Raw genomic sequence first — 14831 nt, 5'->3', positions numbered from 1 at the left:
TCTTAAAAGAGTTGTGTATAATGGTTCTCTTTCATGTAACTTGGATCCACTCTGATGAGACTTCCCCCCAGCTCCTAATACCCTACAAAAACTATGCTTAACATTACCAATTACATGTATGTTGCTAGATCCAATAGTAATTTTTTGGTCATTTTCTTTTTCTTTTCTTTTCTTTTTTTTTTTTTTGAGATGGAGTGTCGCTCTGTTGCCCAGGCTGGAGTGCAATGGAGCGATCTCGGCTCACTGAAACCTCCACCTCCCAGGTTCAAGCGATTCTCCTACCTCAGCCTTCCAAATAGCTGGGATTATAGGCACGTGCCACCACGCCAGGCTAATTTTTTGTATTTTTAGTAGAGACGGGGTTTCACCACGTTGGTCAGGCTGGTCTCCAACTCCTGACCTCAAGATCCACCTGCCTTGCCCTCCCAAAGCTCTGGGATTACAGGCATGAGCCACAGCACCTGGCCAGTCATTTTCATACTTTGTTCTCCCTAAAAAACTTATTCCACTTGACTCAAAGGACCCTCTATGGGCCTAGTTTCCCTGTTACTTCCTGGCTTCTTTCTCTTTATCTCTTAAAGTTTCTTTTCATTTTCCTGAACTCTAAATTGCAGAGTGGCCTAAGACTCTGTTTTTGTACTTATATTTATACTCACTATTGATATTATCAAGTAGATGACTCCCTTAGACTCCCGAGTCAAATATCCAAATGCTTACTGGCATCTTCACTTGGATGACTAAAAGGCATCCTGAAATTAATATATTCAGGAGCTTTCACAAGCAATAGGAACTAGATTTATTCACTCAATGATAAAATTAACAAACAGTACAAAAATATATATAAGCAGTGATTTTTAAATATTGAACCTTCTGTAGTACAGGACAGAGATTTCTGAGAAAAGTGAACCAATGAGGTGAGTCTTATGTTGCTCCAACTTACTGTATAGGGGTCGTTCCAGGATTAAGCACATACAGGAGGTATCTAAGAGGAATCTAAGTTTCCCTGTGTTGAGGAGACAGAAATCCAGAAGGGTTAAGGTAAACTGAGTTCACAGTGCAGAGTGCCAGACAGAAAACAGCCACACATAGAGGGATTCTAGAGATTTGAAGAGGGTCTCCTCAAGTTTCCAACTGAGTATTGATCAGTGTATTTGTGTATGCAAACTACTTTAGGCCCAGGAGTGTGGGAAGCACCCAAAAGGAGCAAAAAGAACAATCTTTGGCATTTTCATAAGACCAGTAATGGTTTGTGTTTTCACAAGACAGAGTAGAAAAACTTCATAATTCATCAAATATTGGATAGAGTACTCAGAATAGTGTGGACTTAATAGTGGAACAAAATGAGTCCTGAAGAAACATTGTCCTGAATCAGCCTCACAAAGCACAAAAGGAAGCATTATGAAGATCAAAACATTTCTAAATAACATAATTGCACCTTAGATCAATGCTCAAGAATATTTATAGTAATGTCAAAAAACCCAGAACACAAAAAAATGAAAGTCACAATGCACGACATCCATTCATAAATCATCAGCATGAAGAAAGATGAAAAATCAATCAATGGAAATAAGTTTATAAATAATGTAGATAATAGAATTAGTAGACAAGGGTTTAAAAACAGTTATCATAAGCTGCATTCCACATGTTTAAGAAAGAAAAGATTAAGCATATTAAAAAAGTGGAGAGAAGAAATAAAGATACAAATTGATTTCTAAAGAGGAAAACTACTTGTCTAAGTTAAAAAAACACAACAAATTAGAGTTTGAAGAAAAAAATCAAACTTGAAGGCATAGCAATAGAAACTGCAAAACAACAATAAAACCTCGAGTGACAACCAAGGAAAGCCCAAAGTATTAGTGAGCAGTAATATAGCATCAAGCAGCCTAATATATGTATAAATGAAGTTTCCAAAGAAGGCTGTAAAAATAAGAGAAAAAAATTAGGAAATAAGGCAATAGTTTTAAAATTTAATAAGTAGTCTAAACCTACAAAGTCCAGAAGCTCAACAAAACCAGAGCACAAAAAAGTGGAAAAAATCTATACCAAGGCACATCCTAATCAAATTGCTTAAAACAATGATAAAGAAAAATACCTTAAAAGTAGTCAGAGAGGGGAAAAACACATATTCAGAGAGGAACAGATAATGACAGCAGACTTCCCATTGGAAATAATAGAAGTGAAAAATCAAGAAAGTAGGATAGATAATCTACTAGGGGAAAAATTATCTAATTTTCAGTGAATATTAAGATTCCTGCTGGGCACGGTGGCTCATGCCTGTAATCCCAGCACTTTGGGAGGCCAAGGCGAGTGGATCACAAGGTCAGGAGTTCGAGGCCAGCCTGGCCAACATAGTGAAACCCTGTCTCTACTAAAAAATACAAAAATTAGCTGGGCGTGATGGCACATGCCTGTAATCCCAGCTACTTGGGAGGCTGAGGCTGGAGAATCGCTTGAACCCGGGAGGCAGAGGTTGCAGTGAGCCAAGATTGCACCAGCCTGGGTGACAGAACAAGACTCTATCTCAAAAAAAAAAAAAAAAAAAAAAAGAAAGAAAGATTCCTTTACTCCTTTACACAACCCTCTTTAGTCGACCTTCTACAGACAGGACTTAAGTACTAATATTCATTTATAATTCATCAAGCTTAGTACATCTCTGTCCACTGTAGCATATACATTTCTAATATTCTTTTTTCTTTCATGGATATTTTCATCAGGTCTGTGCACTTCTTACAGATGGAAACTATCGATCATCTTGATCAGTACTTGGTATAAACTGGAATTTACTAAATCATAAAGAGGAGCAGAAGGTAAATTACTTTCATGTTGTAATTATAAAGATAATAGTTCACATTTATTGAATATTTACTATTTGTACATGAAATACTTTGCACATTTTTACATAAAATATCTAGTTTAATAATGCTACCAAAGCTATAATGTAGTCTTATGGTTTGGCTGTGTGTTCCCACCCAAATCTCATCTCAAATAGTATTCCCCATAATGCCCATACTTTGAGAGAGGAACCAGGTGGGAGATGATTGTATCATGTGGGCAGCTTCCCCCCATGCTGTTCTTCTGATAGTGAGTTCTCATGAGATCTTATGGTTTCATAAATCAGTTTTTCCTGCTCATGCTTGCTGTCTCTTGCCTACTGCCATGTAAGATGTGCTTCTTCCCCTTCTGCCACGATTGTAAGTTTCTTGAGGTCTCTCAGCCATGTGGAACTGTGAGTCAATTTAACCTCCTTTGTTTAAAAATTACCTAGTCTAGAGTAGGGGTAGTATCTTCATAGCAGTGTTAGAACAAACAAATATGTGTAGGTACTTTTAACATCTATCTATTTTTAGTGTGCCTTTATTATTATTGAAGAAAAAAAGCTTTGAGATGTAGCAAATGTTGTCTATAACACTCCAATGTTTTCTATAACAAAGCATCCCTTTCAGATTTTGGGTCCTAAAACCTGAATTTGAGTGTATTATCTGCCCCTTAATAGTTCTGTGATTTTTTAGGAAGCTATTTATCTTTCAGCTTTAGTTTCTTCACTTACAAAAATGGGATAATATATTACAAAGTTTCTTCTAATGAGTAAATAAGATCACACATTTTAGAGTGCCTAGCATATGATAAGTAGCTAACAAATATCAATTATGTATTAGATCATAATTACAGAAAGCTCTAATGTGGGAGGGCCCTCACCAGGCCATCAAAGAAAAGGAACTTGTGTAAATACAAGTGCAAAATGGATGGGCAAAACACAACCCTCTCTGTGGTGTCAGTGCTGAACATACTTATTCTATCTTTAATAGCTCCATGTTGTTTTATTTTATTTGTATATATTTATTTTATTTATTTATTTATTTGTATTTTTTGAGACAGAGTCTAACTCTGTCACCCAGGCTGGGGTGCAGTGGTACGATCTTGGCTCACTGCAACCTCTGCCTTCTGGGTTCAAGTGATTGTCCTGCCTCAGCCTCCCAAGTACATGGGATTACAGGTGTGTGCCACCACGCCTGGCTAATTTTTGTATTTTTAGTAGAGATGGGGTTTCACCATGTTGGCCAGGCTGGTCTTGAGCTCCTTACCTCAAGTGATCCGCCCACCTCAAGCTCACAAAGTGCTGGGATTACAAGCATGAGCCACTGTGCCCAGTTCCATGTTGTTTTAATAACTTTGTGTTCTTTGAAAAATAGGGAAATAAATACTCTTTTTAAATATATGTCTCTTCTACAGAGAAAGAGTTAAGAGAAGCCAGCATCTGTTGAAATTCCTGGTCTGCTATGATGAAGGGCTCATAAGGCATAGGAAGACCATTTGGCAACTATGGCTAATGGTGTCATAGCCACAGGACCACGACCTCAAAGAAAAGAAAGTCTACCTTTTGGGGGTGGTTGAAAGGAGGATTTAGCACTTAAACCCTTCTACAGGCCAATATTTTATGGGAATCAGTGCTCCTTTCCTGCTGATATCCTTGGTGTGCATTCTTGCCCTGACCTTAAATAAAATATTCTTAGAACTAAACCACCTCAAATACACAACCTTGTGTTCAGTAACTTTTGAATGAAAATTGAACAAAGGCCAATTAAGAGCTTTGTTTTTACCTATGCAGATAACACCTCAATTAGTTGCATTTGTGACATGGATTTCCTTGGATAATTAGTCTCATGGACTTTTGCCAGAAGGCATATTTCCTTTTCCCTCTGCACTTTCTGGCAGTGGCTGAGATATTAGATGAGCATTCTTACAACCAATTATATTAAGAAGTTTAATTAGTAGGAAATAAAATATTACACTGATATTAATCATTAAGTGGTTAGACTGCATGTAGACACTGACAACTACTTGATCTATGTAACCCTTTGAACAAACCGGCAATTGTGGTCCCTTTGTTCCATTGCTAGTTTGTCAAAATAATCTCCATTAAGTGGCTTTGCTTCTTTGTTCAGTCTTGCTAAATTTCTAGTGATTCTTTTGCATTTGTTGGCTTCTGTGTCCTAAAAAGGCACATGAGTCTTCATAGTCACTAAGATACAAAATTAATTTATTTTTTAATGCTCTCATTAACATACACTAGACATCAATATCTGGTAGCCACTTAGAAATCTTCTTGTAGCAACTTCAATTGAGAACCATATTTTCTCTTTACTGTAAGTGGCTCAGATCTTGGTTCCTCCAATCTATAGACCTTGTAGTCCTTACTCCTTTCTAAACTACACCTCAACTGAATTAAACAAGGCTGAAATACTGTCTGATGTTTCCTATAGGATTTCTTTCATTGGCTGATGTAATCAAATTTCTCTCTGCCTGTCCCTCGGCCTTTGATAGTCTTGTGTTTTGCTTTGTCCTTTCAGCTTCCTATCAGGCTTTTTTTTTTTTCTTTTTTCTTTTCTTGAACATACCCATAGATTCCTTCTCAGAAAGCACTTAGTGTTTTTAATTTATATTTTAGGTTTTCAGTTGCCCATTAAGTAATCAATGATTGGAATTACTATTAATATGTTTTAGGTCTTAATACAATATAAATATTTTAAATGTTAGAATCCTATTATTTATATGATATGTGCGATCCTCTCATCTACTCAAATCTGGAAAGAATCTAGAAGTTTGCTGTTATGTCGGCAAGACACACTTTTGTAGCTCAAATTTTAGTGTGTGTGTATACACACACACACTTTGTGTCATTGTAAAACAACTTAATTTCTTCCTTCAGATGATAATTTTTATTACTAAAGGGTAAGTTTCATGATAATTTTCTCATCAAGCTGAGAAGCAATCCACTTCAGTTTATTTGAAATTCTTACTTTTATATCAAAATTAAGCAGATTGACCAGTATACACCTGTCTTTATCAATTAAAAATTACTGGGGAGGAGCCAAGATGGCCGAATAGGAACAGCTCCGGTCTACAGCTCCCAGCATGAGTGATGCAGAAGACAGGTGATTTCTGCATTTCCAGCTGAGGTACCGGGTTCATCTCACTAGGGAGTGCCAGACAGTGGGCGCAGGTGAGTGGGTGCGTGCACCATGTGCGAGCCGAAGCAGGGCGAGGCATTGCCTCACTTGGGAAGCGCAAGGGGTCAGGGAGTTCCCTTTCCTAATCAAAGAAAGGGGTGACGGAGGGCACCTGGAAAATTGGGTCACTCCCACCCGAATACTGCGCTTTTCCAATGGGCTTAAAAGACGGCGCACCACCAGATTATATCCTGCACCTGGCTCGGAGGGTCATACGCCCACGGAGTCTCGCTGATTGCTAGCACAGCAGTCTGAGATCAAACTGCAAGGCGGCAGCGAGGCTGGGGGAGGGGCGCCCGCCATTGCCCAGGCTTGATTAGGTAAACAAAGCAGCTGGGAAGCTCCAACTGGGTGGAGCCCACCACAGCTCAAGGAGGCCTGACTGCCTCTGTAGGCTCCACCTCTGGGGGCAGGGCACAGACAAACAAAAAGACAGCAGTAACCTCTGCAGACTTAAATGTCCGGGTCTGACAGCTTTGAAGAGAGCAGTGGTTCTCCCAGCATGCAGCTGGAGATCTGAGAATGGGCAGACTGCCTCCTCAAGTGGGTCCCTGACCCCTGACCCCTGAGCAGCCTAACTCGGAGGCACCCCCCAGCAGGGGCACACTGACACCTCACACAGCAGGGTAATCCAACAGACCTGCAGCTGAGGGTCCTGTCTGTTAGAAGGAAAACTAACAAACAGAAAGGACAACCACACCGAAAACCCATCTGTACATCAACATCATCAAAGACCAAAAGTAGATAAAACCACAAAGATGGGGAAAAAACAGAACAGAAAAACTGGAAACTCTAAAAAGCAGAGTGCCTCTCCTCCTCCAAAGGAACGCAGTTCCTCACCAGCAATGGAACAAAGCTGGATGGAGAATGACTTTGACGAGCCGAGAGAAGAAGGCTTCAGACGATCAAATTACTCTGAGCTACGGGAGGACATTCAAACCAAAGGCAAAGAAGTTGAAAACTTTGAAAAACATTTAGAAGAATGTATAACTAGAATAACTAATACAGAGAAGTGCTTAAAGGAGCTGATGGAGCTGAAAACCAAGGCTCGAGAACTACGTGAAGAATGCAGAAGCCTCAGGAGCTGATGCGATCAACTGGAAGAAAGGGTATCAGCAATGGAAGATGAAATGAATGAAATGAAGCAAGAAGGGAAGTTTAGAGAAAAAAGAATAAAAAGAGATGAGCAAAGCCTCCAAGAAATATGGGACTATGTGAAAAGACCAAATCTATGTCTGATTGGTGTACCTGAAACTGATGGGGAGAATGGAACAAAGTTGGAAAACACTCTGCAAGATATTATCCAGGAGAACTTCTCCAATCTAGCAAGGCAGGCCAACGTTCAGATTCAGGAAATACAGAGAACGCCACAAAGATACTCCTCGAGAAGAGCAACTCCAAGACACATAATTGTCAGATTCACCAAAGTTGAAATGAAGGAAAAAATGTTAAGGGCAGCCAGAGAGAAAGGTCGGGTTACCCTCAAAGGGAAACCCATCAGACTAACAGCGGATCTCTCGGCAGAAACCCTACAAGCCAGAAGAGAGTGGGGGCCAATATTCAACATTCTTAAAGGAAAGATTTTTCAACCCAGAATTTCATTTCCAGCCAAACTAAGCTTCATAAGTGAAGGAGAAATAAAATACTTTACAGACAAGCAAATGCTGAGAGATTTTGTCACCACCAGGCCTGCCTTACAAGAGCTCCTGAAGGAAGCACTAAACATGGAAAGGAACAACTGGTACCAGCCACTGCAAAATCATGCCAAAATGTAAAGACCATCGAGACTAGGAAGAAACTGCATCAACTAACGAGCAAAATAACCAGCTAACATCATAATGACAGGATCAAATTCACACATAACAATATTAACTTTAAATGTCAATGGACTAAATTCTCCAATTAAAAGACACAGACTGGCAAATTGGATAAAGAGTCAAGACCCATCAGTGTGCTGTATTCAAGAAACCCATCTCATGGGCAGAGACACACATAGGCTCAAAATAAAAGGATGGAGGAAGATCTACCAAGCCAATGGAAAACAAAAAAAGGCAGGGGTTGCAATCCTAGTCTCTGATAAAACAGACTTTAAACCAACAAAGATCAAAAGAGACAAAGAAGGCCATTACATAATGGTAAAGGGATCAATTCAACAAGAAGAGCTAACTATCCTAAATATATATGCACCCAATACAGGAGCACCCAGATTCATAAAGCAAGTCCTGAGTGACCTACAAAGAGACTTAGACTCTCACACATTAATAATGGGAGACTTTAACACCCCACTGTCAACATTAGACAGATCAACGAGACAGAAAGTCAACAAGGATACCCAGGAATTGAACTCAGCTCTGCACCAAGCGGACCTAATAGACATCTACAGAACTCTCCACCCCAAATCAACAGAATATACATTTTTTTCAGCACCACACCACACCTATTCCAAAATTGACCACATACTTGGAAGTAAAGCTCTCCTCAGCAAATGTAAAAGAACAGAAATTATAACAAACTATCTCTCAGACCACAGTGCAATCAAACTAGAACTCAGGATTAAGAATCTCACTCAAAACTGCTCAACTACATGGAAACTGAACAACCTGCTCCTGAGTGACTACTGGGTACATAACGAAATGAAGGCAGAAATAAAGATGTTCTTTGAAACCAACGAGAACAAAGACACAACATACCAGAATCTCTGGGATGCATTCAAAGCAGTGTGTAGAGGGAAATTTATAGCACTAAATGCCCACAAGAGAAAGCAGGAAAGATCCAAAATTGACACCCTAACATCACAATTAAAAGAACTAGAAAAGCAAGAGCAAACACATTCAAAAGCTAGCAGAAGGCAAGAAATAACTAAAATCAGAGCAGAACTGAAGGAAATAGAGACACAAAAAACCCTTCAAAAAATTAATGAATCCAGGAGCTGGTTTTTTGAAAGGATCAACAAAATTGATAGACCGCGAGCAAGACTAATAAAGAATAAAAGAGAGATGAATCAAATAGATGCAATAAAAAATGATAAAGGCGATGTCACCACTGATCCCACAGAAATACAAACTACCATCAGAGAATACTACAAACACCTCTATGCAAATAAACTAGAAAATCTAGAAGAAATGGATAAATTCCTTGACGCATACACTCTCCCAAGACTAAACCAGGAAGAAGTTGAATCTCTGAATAGACCAATAACAGGAGCTGAAATTGTGGCAATAATCAATACCTTACCAACCAAAAAGAGTCCAGGACCACATGGATTCACAGCCGAATTCTACCAGAGGTACAAGGAGGAACTGGTACCATTCCTTCTGAAACTATTCCAATCAATAGAAAAAGAGGGAATCCTCCCTAACTCACTTTATGAGGCCAGCATCATTCTGATATCAAAGCCTGGCAGAGACACAACCAAAAAAGAGAATTTTAGACCAATATCCTTGATGAACATTGATGCAAAAATCCTCAATAAAATACTGGCAAAATGAATCCAGCAGCACATCAAAAAGATTATCCACCATGATCAAGTGGGCTTCATCCCTGGGATGCAAGACTGGTTCAATATACGCAAATCAATAAATGTAATCCAGCATATAAACAGAGCCAAAGACAAAAACCACATGATTATCTCAATAGATGCAGAAAAGGCCTTTGACAAAATTCAACAACACTTCATGCTAAAAACTCTCAATAAATTAGGTATTGATGGGACGTATTTCAAAATAATAAGAGCTATCTATGACAAACCCACAGCCAATATCATACTGAATGGGCAAAAACTGGAAGCATTCCCTTTGAAAACTGGCACAAGACAGGGATGCCCTCTCTCACCATTCCTATTCAACATAGTGTTGGAAGTTCTGGCCAGGGCAATTAGGCAGGAGAAGGAAATAAAGGGTATTCAATTAGGAAAAGAGGAAGTCAAATTGTCCCTGTTTGCAGATGACATGATTGTATATCTAGAAAACCCCATCCTCTCAGTCCAAAATCTCCTTAAGCTGACAGGCAACTTCAGCAAAGTCTCAGGATACAAAATCAATGTGCAAAAATCACAAGCATTCTTATACACCAATAACAGAGAAACAGAGAGCCAAATCATGAGTGAACTCCCATTCACAATTGCTTCAAAGAGAATAAAATACCTAGGAATCCAACTTACAAGGGATGTGAAGGACCTCTTCAAGGAGAACTACAAACCACTGCTCAATGAAATAAAAGAGGATACAAACAAATGAAAGAACATTCCATGCTCATGGGTAGGAAGAATCAATATGGTGAAAATGGCCATACTGCCCAAGGTAATTTACAGATTCAATGCCATCCCCATCAAGCTACCAATGACTTTCTTCACAGAATTGGAAAAAACTACTTTAAAGTTCATATGGAACCAAAAAGAGCCCGCATCACCAAGTCAATCCTAAGCCAAAAGAACAAAGCTGGAGGCATCACACTACCTGACTTCAAACTATACTACAAGGCTACGGTAACCAAAACAGCATGGTACTGGTACCAAAACAGAGATATAGATCAATGGAACAGAACAGAGTCCTCAGAAATAACGCCACATATCTACAACTATCTGATCTTTGACAAACCTGAGAAAAACAAGCAATGGGGAAAGGATTCCCTATTTAATAAATGGTGCTGGGAAAACTGGCTAGCCGTATGTAGAAAGCTGAAACAGGATCCCTTCCTTACACCTTATACAAAAATCAATTCAAGATGGATTAAAGACTTAAACGTTAGACCTAAAACCATAAAAACCCTAGAAGAAAACCTAGGCATTACCATTCAGGACATAGGCATGGGCAAGGACTTCATGTCTAAAACACCAAAAGCAATGGCAACAAAAGCCAAAATTGACAAATGGGATCTAATTAAACTAAAGAGCTTCTGCACAGCAAAAGAAACTACCATCAGAGTGAACAGGCAACCTACAAAATGGGAGAAAATTTTCGCAACCTACTCATCTGACAAAGGGCTAATATCCAGAATCTACAATGAACTCAAACAAATTTACAAGAAAAAAACAAACAACCCCATCAAAAAGTGGGCAAAGGACATGAACAGACACTTCTCAAAAGAAGACATTTATGCAGCCAAAAAACACATGAAAAAATGCTCATCATCACTGGCCATCAGAGAAATGCAAATCAAAACCACAATGAGATACCATCTCACACCAGTTAGAATGGCAATCATTAAAAAGTCAGGAAACAACAGGTGCTGGAGAGGATGTGGAGAAATAGGAACACTTTTACACTGTTGGTGGGACTGTAAACTAGTTCAACCATTGTGGAAGTCAGTGTGGTGATTCCTCAGGGATCTAGAACTGGAAATACCATTTGACCCAGCCATCCCATTACTGGGTATATACCCAAAGGACTATAAATCATGCTGCTATAAAGACACATGCACAGGTATGTTCATTGCGGCATTATTCACAATAGCAAAGACTTGGAACCAACCCAAATGTCCAACAATGATAGACTGGATTAAGAAAATGTGGCACATATACACCATGGAATACTATGCAGCCATAAAAAATGATGAGTTCATGTCCTTTGTAGCGACATGGATGAAATTGGAAATCATCATTCTCAGTAAGCTATCGCAAGAACAAAAAACCAAACACCGCATATTCTCACTCATAGGTGGGAGTGGAACAATGAGATCACATGGACACAGGAAGGGGAATATCACACTCTGGGGACTGTTGTGGGGTGGGGGGAGAGGGGAGGGATAGCATCGGGAGATATACCTAATGCTAGATGACGTGTTAGTGGGTGCAGCGCACCAGCATGGCACATGTATTCATATGTAACCAACCTGCACAATGTGCACATGTACCCTAAAACTTAAAGTATAATAAAAAAAATTATTATTAAAATAGAGAAGAGTGAAACATGATTTTCTCTACTAAGATTGATTTTTACATTATTACATATATGTGCTCTAATGTTAACCAAATTCATAATAATAAAAAAATTAAGAAGCTAATGGAATGTGAGTTGATCAGTCAATTATATTGGAAAAAAAGATGACAAAAATTTATTTGACTGTGTAAAGGTAGTATTTTGAACACAAGCCTATAAAATTGAATAACAGAAAGGACATAGGAGAAGGAGTAAAAAAATACTGTGTTTTATCTTTCTCTGCATTCATCATCCATTTGGTTTGGGTAAGTTTACTCACCTTACTCAGTCTTCTTAATTATTCATTTGGAGAGATAAACTGAGAAATATCTGTGGGTATTTTGTCTGTTCTAATAAGGAAATTCAAGAGTGCATTCAATGTGCATTAAAAGTTAGATCAAATCGGTCACAAAAAATCAGAAAACATATTAAGACACCATTTTCCATACAACATGAAGTAAATATCTAAAATGATGAATGTTATATTAAGTCCTTGAGACAATCTCATAAGTAGTTGTAGTATGCTGAGATGTATTTTATGGCCCACCTATTCCAAAACACTCCACCTACTGGGTCCTCAGAGGGGAAACAACCTAGAAAAATCTAAGTTGAATCACAGAAGCACAGCAGGCAGCCTCCAGAAGCTGAAAAAGGCAAGAAAACAGATTCTCCCCTAGAACCTCCAGAAGGGAACACAGCCCTGCTAACAGCTTGATTTTAGCCCAGTGGGACTGTGTCAGCCCAGTAGGACCAGTTCTACTTCTAACTTGTATAACTGTGAGATAATCAATGTGTTATTTTAAGCCACTGAGTTTTTGGTAAGTTTTTATGGCAGCCATAGGAAATTAATACAGATAGTTACAAAATAATATTTAATATTAATTAACATTTTTCTATTAGAGAATGTAAACATACTTTTTTATACATGATTGGCCATTTATATTTCTTCTTATGTACATTTCTTTTTCATAATTACAATCCTTCTCGTTTCTCCAAGATTCCTTTTTTTTTTTTTTTTTGAGATGGAGTCTCACTCTCTGTCACCCAGGCTGGAGTGCAGTGGCGCGATCTCGGCTCACTGCAACCTCCGCCTCCCTGGTTCAAGCAATTCTCTTGCCTCAGTCTCCCAAGTAGCTGGGACTACAGGCGCCCACAACCATGCCTGGCTATTTTTTTTATTTTTTGTATTTTTAGTAGAGACGGGGTTTCACTATGTTAGCCAGGCTGGTCTCGAACTTCTGACCTTGTGATCCACCTGCCTCGGCCTCCCAAAGTGCTGGGATTACAGGCATGAGCCACTGCGCCTGGCCGATTCCTTTGTCTTATCCCCAGTAGTCTTTTGCATGATTTTGGGGAAATTATATTTTCTTATGTCTTATATCTCTGTATAGCTAACGCAGTCTGCCATCTGATTTTCAAGAATTCCTTAAAATGTGTGATTTTCTGATGGTACTCTTTTTTCTTCCCTTGCTACTCTTTCGTTACGTAAAATGTGTTTATTTTGCCATTTGATGGGAATTTAGATGGCAGGTGAAATAGAAATATCAGCTTAGCCTGCCTTCTTGACCCAATTAGTATCACTTAATTTTTACAACAAATCTGTGATAAAGCTTGTAGAATTCCCATTATACAGATGAGAAAACTGAGACTCAGAGAATTTAAATAACTTGTGCAAACAGGCACATACCAATGGGCAATCTGGGTGTGAAATCAGAAGTGTTGACCTCAAAGTCATTTTTTTAACTTTCACTTCAATGTAATGTAATGTCTTAAGAAATTGATGTATGATCTAGGTACTCTTGCTTTGATGTATTTATACTTGTTGGCAGAGGTGGGACTTTCTGAAGCTCTTTTCTGTCTAGTTTATTCTAGCAATGTCTAAATAAATAAGAGTAACATTTATTGGAAATACTATTAACACACAAGAAATCACGGGTTCAAGTGACAAGCATGCATTTTGGAGTATAGCAGATTCCCATTTAGATTGTGGTTTTCAGTTCCAGTTATTAGCTATGTAGCCTTGGACATGTGATAATTATTTTCAACTTTCTTATATTTTACCATCTTCATTTGCAAAATACATACAGTAACATCTATTTCAAGGGCTTATGTAAGGATTGAGAGGCATATTTAAGAGCCTAGAAGAAGGTGGAGCATATGATAAACACTGACCAAAGGTTAGCTGTTTTCTCATCCCACATATTATATTTAATTTTAAGAACAACCCAGAAGTTGTGTTCTATCATTATATTATAGGAGAGAACGTTTTGGCTTAGAGAGGTGAAGCATGACTTGCACTAAGTCATGTATCTAATAAATGGTGTAGCCAAATTTAGAATGAAAGTCTGTGGGACACTACACTTTTTGTTTTCTCCAGGGATTTTTCTAATTCACATTCTGAACTTGGTACCACATGAACACTTCCTTTGATCTAAGCAGTCCCTTCCGTTGGAATCCCCTGAGTTTACTTCTTCTCTTTGGTGTTTCAAGCCACTGGATTTAATTAAAGAGAACTGAGTTTCTGTTTGTTGGAAAACCTTCAGGAAAGGAACCTATTTTTAATGATTTGGAAAATGAAGAATTAAACAAATCTGAGCCTGTAGCTGCAATTATTAGCAAATAGTTTGGGTGATAGGACTATGGATGGAGAGAAATAAATGTTCCACAGCAGAGCAAAATCATTGCAAAGGGAAAAGACTCTTCTTCCATTCATGTAAATAAAAAGGCCTAGAATTAAAAGGAAGTTGCCCAGATGCCTATATTTACCTCAAAAATATATAAGTCAGCCTGGATTTGGCTTTCTGCAATGAAAGATTGTACAGTTTGCAAAAGTTTTGTTTGTGTTTTTTTGTTTTGTAGTTATTGTGAAAATCAGTTATTTTTTTTCCACCTCAAAACATGCTAATAG

Source organism: Pan paniscus, chromosome 17, assembly GCF_029289425.2.
Source record: "Pan paniscus chromosome 17, NHGRI_mPanPan1-v2.0_pri, whole genome shotgun sequence".
NCBI classification, from domain to species: Eukaryota; Metazoa; Chordata; class Mammalia; order Primates; family Hominidae; genus Pan; species Pan paniscus.
The sequence above is the reverse complement of the archived record's forward strand: the minus strand, read 5'-3'. Positions refer to the sequence as shown.